Source organism: Primulina tabacum, unplaced genomic scaffold (genome assembly GCF_025594145.1).
Source record: "Primulina tabacum isolate GXHZ01 unplaced genomic scaffold, ASM2559414v2 Contig332, whole genome shotgun sequence".
NCBI classification, from domain to species: Eukaryota; Viridiplantae; Streptophyta; class Magnoliopsida; order Lamiales; family Gesneriaceae; genus Primulina; species Primulina tabacum.
Window position 1 is genome coordinate 84,356 of NW_027459730.1, and position 12,732 is coordinate 97,087.

At 33.2% G+C, this 12,732-nt stretch overlaps 1 protein-coding gene across 1 annotated transcript in view; it reads right to left on the minus strand.

Moving 5' to 3' along the window:
* LOC142534093 (serine/threonine-protein kinase ATM-like) overlaps positions 1-12,732 on the minus strand; it is a 66,703-nt gene that overhangs the window by 28,182 nt on the left and 25,789 nt on the right.

A 12,732-nucleotide genomic window follows, 5' to 3' on the forward strand; every position in this document is an offset into this window, starting at 1 on the left:
TCAATGATAGTCTGTCACGGATTCTACGCCTTTGTTTCCTTTATTTTTTTAAAAAAAAATTAAGAATCCTGTAAATTTTCTACGGATTGCATTATTTTTACAAGACTCACACCTTCGCAATATTTTGCTAAATAGTTTTAAAATTAATATTATTTTTTTAAAAAAAAGCCCTTGAGTTTTGTAAGATACGAGGATGGATCATGTGCTTTTTACTTTTTTCTTTAAAATAACTTTTCGTTGTTTATTTCGACAATATATATTAATTCACAAAAACTTACGTGAAACGGTCTTATAGGTCAATTGTGTGAGCTTGATCTACAACTCGATCCATTTCATTTAAAAAATTTAATTTTTATAATGAAAGTATTGTATTCCACTTTAGTATGAATCGGGTTAATACGTCTCATGGAAAATTATATCGGGTTAATACGTCTCATGGAAAATTATATGTGATATCTTTTCAAGTGATACATACTGTTAATTTTTCTCCTTAACTCGTAAATCACGTGCAATGGAGGATAGCTTGGCTTGTTGTTTAATTGTCTTGAGAATGGGAAAGCCAAAGTAAATTTCATAAAAGTTGGGTTTTTAAAAAATGGTAGAAAATGGATGGTTGTTATCCAAGTAAGTGCTTAATTATCTAAAATAAATTGATGTACATTATGTTATATATGTTACTTGTGGAATTTTATTATGAATACCCGTTACAATTCCATCCAAAGAAAAAAGTGTATTCAAATTGAGGATATATAAGAATGTCTCCAATCAACTATGTCACGTGAAAGATTGAACGGATTTGCTATGTTATCGATTGAGAAAAAATATTTGAACATGTAGAGCATGAAAATTTTATCAATATTTGTGCGACCAAAAACTGTAGTTCATATAATATTTAAGTGATTATTTAAACAAAATTGTAAAATTTATTTCATTATATTACACAAGTTTTGAATGTGTTCTATATTATTTGATTGTTTGATCTTTTAATTATATTCTCTTTTACACATGTATTGTTTTACAAAAAAGCGTATTAATAAAAAAAATCACATTTTATCGTCTTATGAGTCCATTTTTTCAATTTGTATCAAACCTATAAAATATCATATATGACCAACTCAAAATTAGTTCCTTGCTCAAGGGTGGCCAATCACAAGGAGATGTCAGCAACATGATTGGCTTCATGGTTACAATGACGAACTTTTGACTCGGAGTTTGTTACATAACATTTTGAATTTCAGTGTAATATAAACAATGATTTGCAGAATAGTCTAATTTTATAAATTGTTGTGATAATCAACATAACATGCTTTATAAACAATGATTTGCAGAATAGTCTAATTTTATAAATAGTTGTGATAATCAACATAACATGCCTACATAACTATGGATAAGGTAGAATGAAAAGCATCAAATGTCCATCCCCGACTTGCCACCATCGTTTAAAAATATGACGGTTGAAATGACTCGTGCTACTAAAATACTGCTAGGGAAAAAAATTCAAGTTAATTTTGAAAATGCTCATACACATGTATGCGAATGAAAACAGTCCACCTTGCGTAGTAAAAAATTATTCGATTATTGAATAAAAATAACTGCAGTTAAATAAATATTAAATATCATCATATTCCTATACTACTGTTTGAGAAGAACTCAAACGCAGCAATCAAAGCCTATCGTATCATCAACGTATAAAAAGATATAAAAGGCATAAAAAAAACAATGTTCATCCCATAAACATATAGTGCGGAAATATGCAAAGTCCTCGGGCCATCGTGCGCACTCCCAGCTCCGCCTACTCTGTGTTCAGCACCTCTAGTCTCAAACTCATCGTGCTCACCTGCATCATTCACACCTAGTGAGTCTAAAGACTCAACACACATGAATCGTTATAACAAGTACATATACATAACATGCAACAGTGAAAAGTACTGTAATTAAATACATTTTATCTATATATTTCTATATATACATATAAAAGTGTGGATAAATGACATTGTTTTCCAATTGTGCAATGACAAAATTAACCTTTTATACACACTTCAATAATAGAATGTAACTCTTATATTAATTTTTATCAAATAATACATCTTTATACTACATTTAAATATTTTATCTTTTTACCTTTTTGTCTACATTTTTTCCAATGATTTTATTATAATTTTGTAATCTATATCTATATCTATATATCTATAAAAGTGTGTATAATTGAAACTGATACGAATCTGACCGGGTGTTACGTGCTAATGGTTGAAAGGAGATTTAAGATGCGTTGTTGCCTCGGACTTTCAAGCTTGATTGTGATTAAAGATGATGAATCAAGCATATTCAAGCAAATGGTGGAGTTCAACAAAGAATATAACGAAGGACCTATAACGAGGGGACGTAGCAAGAAGTTTAAAGAAGCACTTCAAGGATTCATGGTGAGCTACCAAGGAAGTTCAACAAATGGGGTGTCTAAATTAGAGGAGCTTGGGGAACATGGACACAATAATGGAAGTGTTTAGAATGTCATTCAAGTTATAAAAGACCATGAGGACAGCAGCACGCGCGCACCCGCGCCAAAAGCGGCGCAGCCGCGCGCGCGCATGTGCGCATGAACCGGCGCGGCCGCGAGCCCCACGCGCGCCACCGTGCGTGATTCGGCGCTGCCGCGCGCACCAGGCTGGGGAATGCAGTATATAGCGCGCCACCGCGCGAGATCATGCGCAGCCGCGCGCCTTGCCGTGTAGAAATTGTTCACAACTTTCTTTATGACTTTTTACACTACTTTTTATGGTTTTTGTTGATTATTTAAGCCTTGTAATAGACCATGAACGAGATAATTCAGACATATATCAAATATCTTGAGGATTTCTCTCAAATTTGCAAGGCATTTTGCTTTGTTCTTCACAAAATCAAACTTATCAAAGATTGCATCTTTGTGGCGTTTGTCAATTGTTTTCGCACGGATTGTCAAAACGAGTTCTTTGAAGGTTCGTATGAAATTCGATTGTTATTATCGTTGATATTTGTTGCTAAGTGTTAATCGCTTAGAGGTGAATATCACAAATCGTTGCTTGTTTCAAAAGATCGGGACAACCTAATCGATCCTTGTTCGTTATTGAATTGAGGGCGCGATTCTAATTAATCGTGTTTGCTTCTTATTCGTACGAGGATTCATATCATTTGGTATCAGAGCTTTTGGTTCTCTTTGATTCAAGTAAGTTATCGTTGCTATTTTCAGATCTATTTAAAATTTCGTTCTGTTCTCAGATCTGTTATCCTTTCGTTGCTATTTTCAGATATGTCTAAAATTTTGTTTTGTTCTCAGATCTGTGTTATCCTTTCGATTTTATTTTCAGATCTTTCTAAAATTTTATTCTTTTTTCAGATCTGTGTTATACTTTCGGTTCTGTTTTCAAATCTGTGTTATCCTTTGTATTGTTGTAAGGTCTGCGTTATTCTAGCGTTCTTTGTTTTGCGCAGTCCAAGTGAGACAGTTGCGAGTGTCCACGAGTTGAATCTTGTTAGTTTGATATACAAGTACAAAGCTTGAGCACATTTTAGAGAGAACTATCAAATTCGAGTGAAAACACCTGAGTGCGAGCGTTATTTCTTTGGATTGACCGGTGAGTATTTTGTAGTGACGAAAAAAAAGAGAGAAAAAAAAGGGAGAGTCGAGTGAATTTTCATTGGAGTGACCAGCGAGGATTTGTGGTGAGAAAAATTATTCTTTATTATTTTCTACTAACCTTTTCTTGCAGGTATAATGGTTGACGATCGTCAATTTCAAACAATGTTGAGAGGGTTGGATAGAATATGGGAGAAGGAGTTTAAACCTCTACGAAAAAAATATAGGAGGTGTGAAGAAGATGAAATACATGATAGGCAATATGATGAGGATAGGCGACGTAGAAGATTTGGAGGGAATAGATCGTTGTATTTGCATCGTGATGATGATAGGGGATATGAGGAGAGTAGTGGGTATAGCAACCGGGGAGAGAAAATCATTGATAGTCCAATGGAGCAGTCGGGACGTGAAACTACAAAATATGAATATCAAGGTACAAGTAAAAATTCAATTTCTAGTACTTGTGATGTTATATGTTGTTGGTGTTTTGAGGTCGGGCATGATATCAGTCAATGTCCACGTGATGAGGAGACCATAATAAAATCGCCAGTTGATCTTAAATCTCAAATGGAGGTTGATGTTGTGGTTGAGCTTAAATCTCAAGTGGAGGTTGAGATTGTTGGTGAACTGGGATATGAAGTCGAGGTTGTAGAAGGATATGAATTTGAGGTTGTGGTTAATAGAGTTGATGATGGTTGTATTCCGCTAGTTGGTGAGTTGAATGTTGTTGAACGATATACAACTGAGAATGAATCATTAGGTGGAGAAGAAATGCTTAATTTGTCTCTTTTGGAGGAAGAGATTAGGCAAGGAGAGATTATCATACATAAATTTCTTGATGAACTATTGTTTCATTGGTTCAATTGAATCCAAATGTCCTTGAGGATCAATTGAAATTTATTCACGAATTGAGTGAAAAAAAAATGTGAAATGGCCGAAAGAAAGAGTGAACAAAAGAGTGAGATGGCCATAGAAAATAAGAAAGAGAGAAAAGATGAAAAAGAAAAAGAGGCCAAAGATAAAGAAAAGAAAATTGAATTAAAGGCCTAAAAGAATGAAAAGAGTGAGGTTGAGAGTTATTTATTATTGCTTAAACCGTTTCATGTACCTTTGTACAAAGTGGTTTATTCTCATTGTGATGAAATAGCCGGTTCAATCCCGAGCATTGTTACTTCATCTTTGCAGGAATCTGATGAAGTCATGATGAGGAGGCGAGACAGTGTTATTGCTGTGAATGCAGTGGGATGATCCATATGATGTCAAGAGAAATCACCGTGAGGTAAGGGTAGTTACCACTGCAACGACTGGGAGGTATGATTTGCTTCCTTACCTTAATTTTGTGTCGTTTTGTTTTCAAGAATGTGTAGAGCGAGTTGCAAAGTTGGTGGTTAAGGGGCCGGATATAAATTTATCCTTATTCCTTGATTGTTATGAATTTGAGACCATGGATGAATTGCATGTACCTACTCTGAATTTTGAACATCTCACGATTTACAAAGTTGATGGGGTTTGTTTACTACAAGGGTTTATATACATTAGACTTAGATTTTGTGATAAGATAAGATATTGCATTGATAGTACATGTGACATGTCCTATTTCCATTATTTATATTTGATTGGTGATGGTTGTGAAGATTACATGGATAGTATATTTAGGGTGTTCTATTTGCATGATTTATGCTTGTTTGATGGTTTTGAGATGTGCAAGGATGAACATGATTATTTCTTTATTCATGATGAATACCTATTTAAAGAAAATAAATTTTTCATCCTACATCCATTGCATGAGTTGTTGCTTGATATTGAGGCACATGACATGTGTTTAATTGGTAGCCATGAAGTAACTAGAGCCATAGATATGAGGCATGAATTTTTACTATGGTTGCATATGAGGAGGTATATTGAGTGGAATTGTGAAACATGCATTGCACGTAAGAATTTTTATGATCATAATGAATACAATTTTAAGGAGGATAAATTGTTTATTCTAAATTCATTGCATGAGGTGCATTGGATATGGGGAAAGGGCATCTAACCTAGATTCTTATATGTTGCATCAATTATTTCTTATTTCTAGTGAGCTATGGTCATACACGTGTATGGATATTATTTTGGTGTTGACTAGGTCTAAGAAGGGGAGAAATCTGATCTTTGTAATAGTTAATGATATCTTATCATTTGGTGTCACTCGTCAATTGGTGTATGTTGAGGTTGTTACATTGACAGTGAAGGCAACCATGGAGTTAGGGCTCAAAGCATTGAAGGAGCACGTGGGCAATAGCACCTACAAACTTGAACCTGAAGGTAAGCATGTTGGTCATATAAATTTTGTTATTACTAACTTGCTTCGTTTTTGCGTAGGTAGACAAGATTTAAGGACAAATCTTTTTGAAGAAGGGGAGTATGATACGAATCTGACCGGGTGTTACGTGCTAATGGTTGAAAGGAGATTTAAGATACGTTGTTGCCTCGGACTTTCAAGCTTAATTGTGATTAAAGATGATGAATCAAGCATATTCAAGCAAGTGGTGGAGTTCAACAAAGAATATAACGAAGGACCTATAACGAGGGGACGTAGAAAGAAGTTTAAAGAAGCACTTCAAGGATTCATGGTGAGCTACCAAGGAAGTTCAACAAATGGGTGTCTAAATTAGAGGAGCTTGGGGAACATGGACACAATAATGGAAGTGTTTGGAATGTCATTCAAGTGATAAAAGACTATGAGGACAGCAGCACGCGTGCACCCGCGCCAGAAGCGACGCATGCGCGCATGAACCGAAGCGACCGCGCGCCGCCGCGCGTGATTCGGCGCTGCCGCGCGCACCAGGCTGGGGAATGCAGTATATAGCGCGCCACCGCGCGAGATCATGCGCAGCCGCGCGCCCTCCCGTGTAGAAATTGTTCACAACTTTCTTTATGACTTTTTACACTACTTTTTATGGTTTTTGTTGATTATTTAAGCCTTCTAATAGACCATGAACGAGATAATTCAGACATATATCAAATATCTTGAGGATTTCTCTCAAATTTGCAAGGCATTTTGCTTTGTTCTTCACAAAATCAAACTTATCAAAGATTGCATCTTTGTGGCGTTTGTCAATTGTTTTCGCACGGATTGTCAAAACGAGTTCTTTGAAGGTTCGTATGAAATTCGATTGTTATTATCGTTGATATTTGTTGCTAAATGTTAATCGCTTAGAGGTGAATATCACAAATCGTTGCTTGTTTCAAAAGATCGGGACAACCTAATCGATCCTTGTTCGTTATTGAATTGAGGGCGCGATTCTAATTAATCGTGTTTGCTTCTCATTCGTACGAGGATTTATATCAGAAACTGTTTTCCGATTGTGCATTAATAAAAATACCCTTCGTGCAAACTTGAATAAAATAAAACTTATTATTATTGTAATATAAAGATAAAAATAACAGGACATATATAAATGACTCATCATTACTAATAATTAATTGACATTTAGAGCCTTATTGTAATGTATCTATATACCTATAAATCTATATCTATCTATATACCTATAAAAGTATGGATCATGAGCAAAGTTTTTGCATTGTGATTTTACTATTATACTTATAAAAGTGTAAAAAGAATAACAAATTTTCTACTATCCGCCTAAATTGTGTGTTTTTAGATTAATTGCATGGAAATTTTCTACACATATTTTGGAAAATCTATGCATTAAAAATGAATAAATGTTTGATAATAAAAATATATTTTTTATCTATATACCTACAAAAGTGTAGATAACTGGTCATGTTTTTCAATTGTCAAAAGATAAAAATGACATCCTCATCAATACAAATCCAAAGATTCAATAAAGATGTATTTGTAAATTTCTAATTGTTGTAAGTGTAAAAATGAAATATCAAAATTTTTTATTTATTCCACCGAATATATAATTAATAGTCTGACAAATGCTAATGAATTATCACTATAATATACATTGATTGTAATAATTTATATCACTTCGAGAATAAAATGTAACTCCTATATTAATTTTCTCAAATAATCCATCTTTATACTAACTTTAAATATTAATTTATCCTTTTAATTTTCTTTCTACAAGTTATTTTATGATTTTAATGCAATTTTGTAATTATGTTTTAGTGTAGTTTCTAATTAAGTAATAAACTATCGTTATAGTATCACAAGAAGATATAAGAACAAAATAATTATATACGCAATAGTATAATAACATGATAAGTATATAATAATATAATAATATGAAATTTAATACTAATATATTTTTTGTTGTTTTAACTAAGAATTGAAAGTAAAGAATTTAATAAATTTTTTAGTAGAGTTTATATCACTAATTAAGAATGGTAATATACTAATAATATCATAAAATATGAATCAGATAGAAAAATTAAGAGAATTAGCTATAATAAAAAATTTCAATATTTTAGTAGCATTTTTTTTAAAAAAAATTATATATCAGACAAAGTCTTTAGTGAAATCATTCCTACAGAGGAAGAAAGAATGAAGTATGAGTGTTTTTATCCGAACATCCATAAAATTCCCTTGTATTTACTTTTCACAAGTTTTTACATTTCAAACTATATCTTGTTGTTTAGATTGCCAACAGGTTGAAAATATCATTAGAAATATTGAACCGTCTTCCACACTTTTCACGTGGTTCATATTTCTAACCGTTTGAGAAAATCTTTCAGCCGCCTAAGAATGATTGAAAACAAATTTTAGAAGCAAATATTTTTTAAAGAGTTTATCCACCTCATCTAAATTATTTCTTGATCCCAACAATATACAATCACTAAACACATACAAATACATAATATATATATATATATATAATTTGTAATCGATGGCTTAATGAAAAATATAAAGTATATACTTTTTTAAAAATATTCATTAACTAATGTATATGAAAATTAATTTATCTATGATATATAATTCTAAAGCAAAATGTAAAAAAGTTATGTAGGAGGTTAAATAATATTTAAATTGAATATTATATGTTATATTTTATTATCAATATTATTATTTCATTAGTTTTGATATATTTTGATAAGTTAGTTACAAATATTTTAAATCGATAATTATTTGTCCTTAGTGTGCTTCACTTATATAAATTATGATTTATGCATTTATAAAATCCTTAATTTGGTTGATTTTTAGGTTATTATACCTTATACGTGGTGCTTAGATATATATTTTTTCAAAATTTGTTTCAGTTCAATTTGTTCTATATATTATGCTCATTATAATTTATTATATAACATAAAATCAACGGTTTGAATTTTAATTTGAGAAACAATTTTGAATGTAAGGTATATAAGTTTTCAATTAATTTATTCGTCTAATATGACAAAATATTAAACCAATATAAATAAAAAATGATTCAAATTATTTGTTAAAAAATCAAATTTTAAATTTTATTAAATAATTAATATTTACGTGCATCGCACGTGCTTCTTGCTAGTGATCTTAAAAGTATGAACTTAAACATAGCATGTCCAAGCATAACGTGTCCATAACATATCTCGTCATATCAACATATATGTGTTCATTTTATTTATTTGAATTCAGATCATTAGTTGTGACTTTCGTATCAGCTCTAGTCGATGGATCCATCTAGGTATAACCGCGGTATCCGGCGACGGGGACATCGAAGACAATATTACCCATCCACTGAGCCTTGGCCTTGCATGTTCGTGTTCGTGTTAGTCACAACCAACTCACACCTTCAAAAACATGTCATTGTATTCATCACTTAAAAAATCATTCATATACGTAAAACACCTCAAAAACACATTTATAACCATTGCCTTAAGAAGTAATATTTTGTTTTGTGTAATATTTCTGTTAATGTTTGTTACTTATTTCAGATATTAACATCGTCCGTTCATTTTATTACAAATTCCGTATAACCACGTTTGAGAAGGTAATTTAAGTAATTTATTAATATTTATTGGTATTATTTATATTATGTTAATGTAATTATAATTTTGTTCACTAGCATTATACAAATACGTATAATTTTGTTAAATAGTATATTTTTAATTTTAATCATGATATAAATATAATAATAGAGAAATTAGAAAAATAATAAAAGTAACATGATTGGCTTCATGGTTACAATGACGAACTTTCGACTCGGATTTTGTTGCATAACATTTTGAATTTCATTGTAATACAAACAATGATTTGCATAATAGTCTAATTTTATCAATAGTTGTGATAATCAACTTAACATGCCTTCATAAAAGCATCAAATGTCCATCCCCGATTTTCCACCATCATTTAAAAATATGACAGTTGAAACGACTCGTGCTACTAAAATAGTGCTAGAATTTTTATTTTTTTTGCAAGCTAATTTTGAAAATGCTCTTACACATACATGCGAATGAAAACAGTCTACTATGCGTATTAAAAATTTATTCAATCACTGAATAAAAATAACAGCAGTTAAATAAATCCTAAATATCATCAAATTCCTAGACTACTATTTGAAAAGAACTCAAACGCAACAATCAAAGCTTGTCGTATCATCAACATATAAAAAGATATAAAATGTAAAAAAAAAAACAGTGTTCATCCATGACCCATAAACATATAGTGCGGAAATATGCAAGGTCCTCGGGTCATCGTGCGCACTCCCAGCTTCGCTTACTCAGTGTTGGGCGCCTCCAGTCTCAAACTCATCGTGCTCACCTGCATCATTCACACCTAGTGAGTCTAAGGACTCAACACACCTGAATCGTTATGGCAAGTATATATACATAACATACAACAATGAAAAATACTGTAATTAAAATACATTTCATGATTTTAGAAGTATGAACTTAAACATACAATGTCCAAGCATAATGTTTCCATAACATATCTCATCATATCAACATATACGTGTTTATTTTCTTTATTTGAATTTAGATCATTAGTTGTGACTTTCGTATCTGCTCTAGTCGATGGATCCATCTACGTATAACCGCGGTACCCGATGGCGGGGACATCAGCGAGAGTATTACCCATCCACTGAGCCTTGGCCTTACATGTTCGTTTTTGTGTTAGTCACAACCAACTCTCATCATTCAAAAACATGTCATTGTATTCATCACTTATAAAATCATGCATATACGTAAATTTCTTTAAAATCAAGCATGCAACGTATATTTTGTATTTTAATAAAAATTCATGCTCGTAATAACATATACATTTTTAAACATGCAACTTTAGTGTTTAGGGTGCTGCCATGACTGCTAACTCGACCCGAGTAAAAAATGACAAGTTTGCCCTGGGAAACCCTAATTGACTGTTTTACTTTTCGACCTGAAGCCAACCAAACTTATTAAAACACCTCAAAACACATTTATAACCATTTCCTAGATGTAAGCTTGAGCGCATGCATCAATTTCTATAATTTGTTTTAAAACTTGGACTAATTCGTTTTAAAACTTGGACCGAAAACCCGGTTTTAACCCGAACTCAATCAAACCTAAACCATAGTTCGAAGACTCCTAATCAAACTCTGTATGATCTAATTTAACTGTCAATAACCTCACTCATATCGACATATCAACACCCAAACGAGTCATAAGCGCTAAAACAACTACCCCATCTACAATGGGCTTGCGCCTAGGCGCTGACATTGTGGCGCTGCGGTTCTTGATTAGCGCCTAGGCGCCCGGCATCAGCGCTGCAGCACTCCCAGCCACGAAGATCAGGTGTTGCGGCGCCGCGGCGTTGGCCCTACAGATCAAAAATCCTAAACAACATTTGAAGCCAACCTCTACCCCATGTTCAACTAGCCCGGACCATGCTCGAACCAACCCTTCCTAGCCCACCTTAAGACCCTCTTGGATCGACCTAGTCGTGGTCCCTATCCCCATGCATGTTGCCCTCAGCCCTTCGCACAACCTAGCTGTCCCAAGCCCTAAATCGAGGAAACCTGATCGCACCATCACCAAACCGACTCACGGTCTGATCCTAACAGCTAAACACTATAATTCAGACGCGTTTGAGTCCCCTACCTCCACATCCAGTCAGCCTCTTCAACCAAGAGACAAAAACGTTAGAATCAATTCATACAAATCAGTTTCCTCTACGAACATGCATTCAAAACTCACATAAAACATTAGAACGATAATAAAACATGCACGTTCAATCAAAAATTGTGTTATGGTGTGAAAGACGAGAAAATAGAGGTATCGGTCGTGCCTTTGCGATTAAACGCTCGAAAAATAATGAAAGCGAGGCGAGAGATGGACACCGGAGAGACGTGACAACGTTTCTTAAGTAAATTCTTGAGGAATCCGATCACTCCTACTGCTGGAACTCATGGAGGCTGCTGGGAAAATGGGGAGGGGTGGCCGAGAGAGGTGAGGGTGGGAATATGGTTTTTGGGGTAGGTTTAATTAAAATATTGAGTGATAATGCGCCCTTAATTAAAATAATTAGGAGGAGTAGAAGTTTATGCCCAAAATATTTTAAAATAGACCCATTTACACACTCATAAAATTTTTCGCTTAGGTACGTTTTTGAAAATGTAGTATGAACTCTCAAAAGTCCTCCAACTAGCCAAAATTTTGCGTGTCGGATTACAATATGACCCGGCGAGTAAAAATATCCCACCAAGATCCATTTTCCAAAATCTCACTTAATTACACCATATACAAAATAATTAAAAAAATTTATTTAAAAAATATTTTTTCCAATTATCCTCGGTCTCCGTTTCTCGTTCGAGCCGCCCTAATACATGAAGCCTTAATAAACCATGAAATAAAACACATATACATGCAATAATCATGCATTTAAAACTTTAAAATAATTAAACACATATTTTAGTAACAAATTTGCAGGCTTAGATACACGAGGAAGAATAACTAACACAGTCATCCAGTATGACATATAGCAACGGGAAACAAGCACAAAATAACAAGCTTTGCATCTCAGGGAATGACGCAAAAATCAAATTCACCATTTTATTCGCAGTTTATGATAATGGGATGGCAACCCTTTCCTTTCCACATACTTTGTGAAATTATTAAAGCACCAATCAATTATTACCAAGTCTATAAACATGGCCATAAATATTAAGAGTAAGAAATTCCAACTTCCAAAACTACAAATTTGGAACCGCAACAAGATG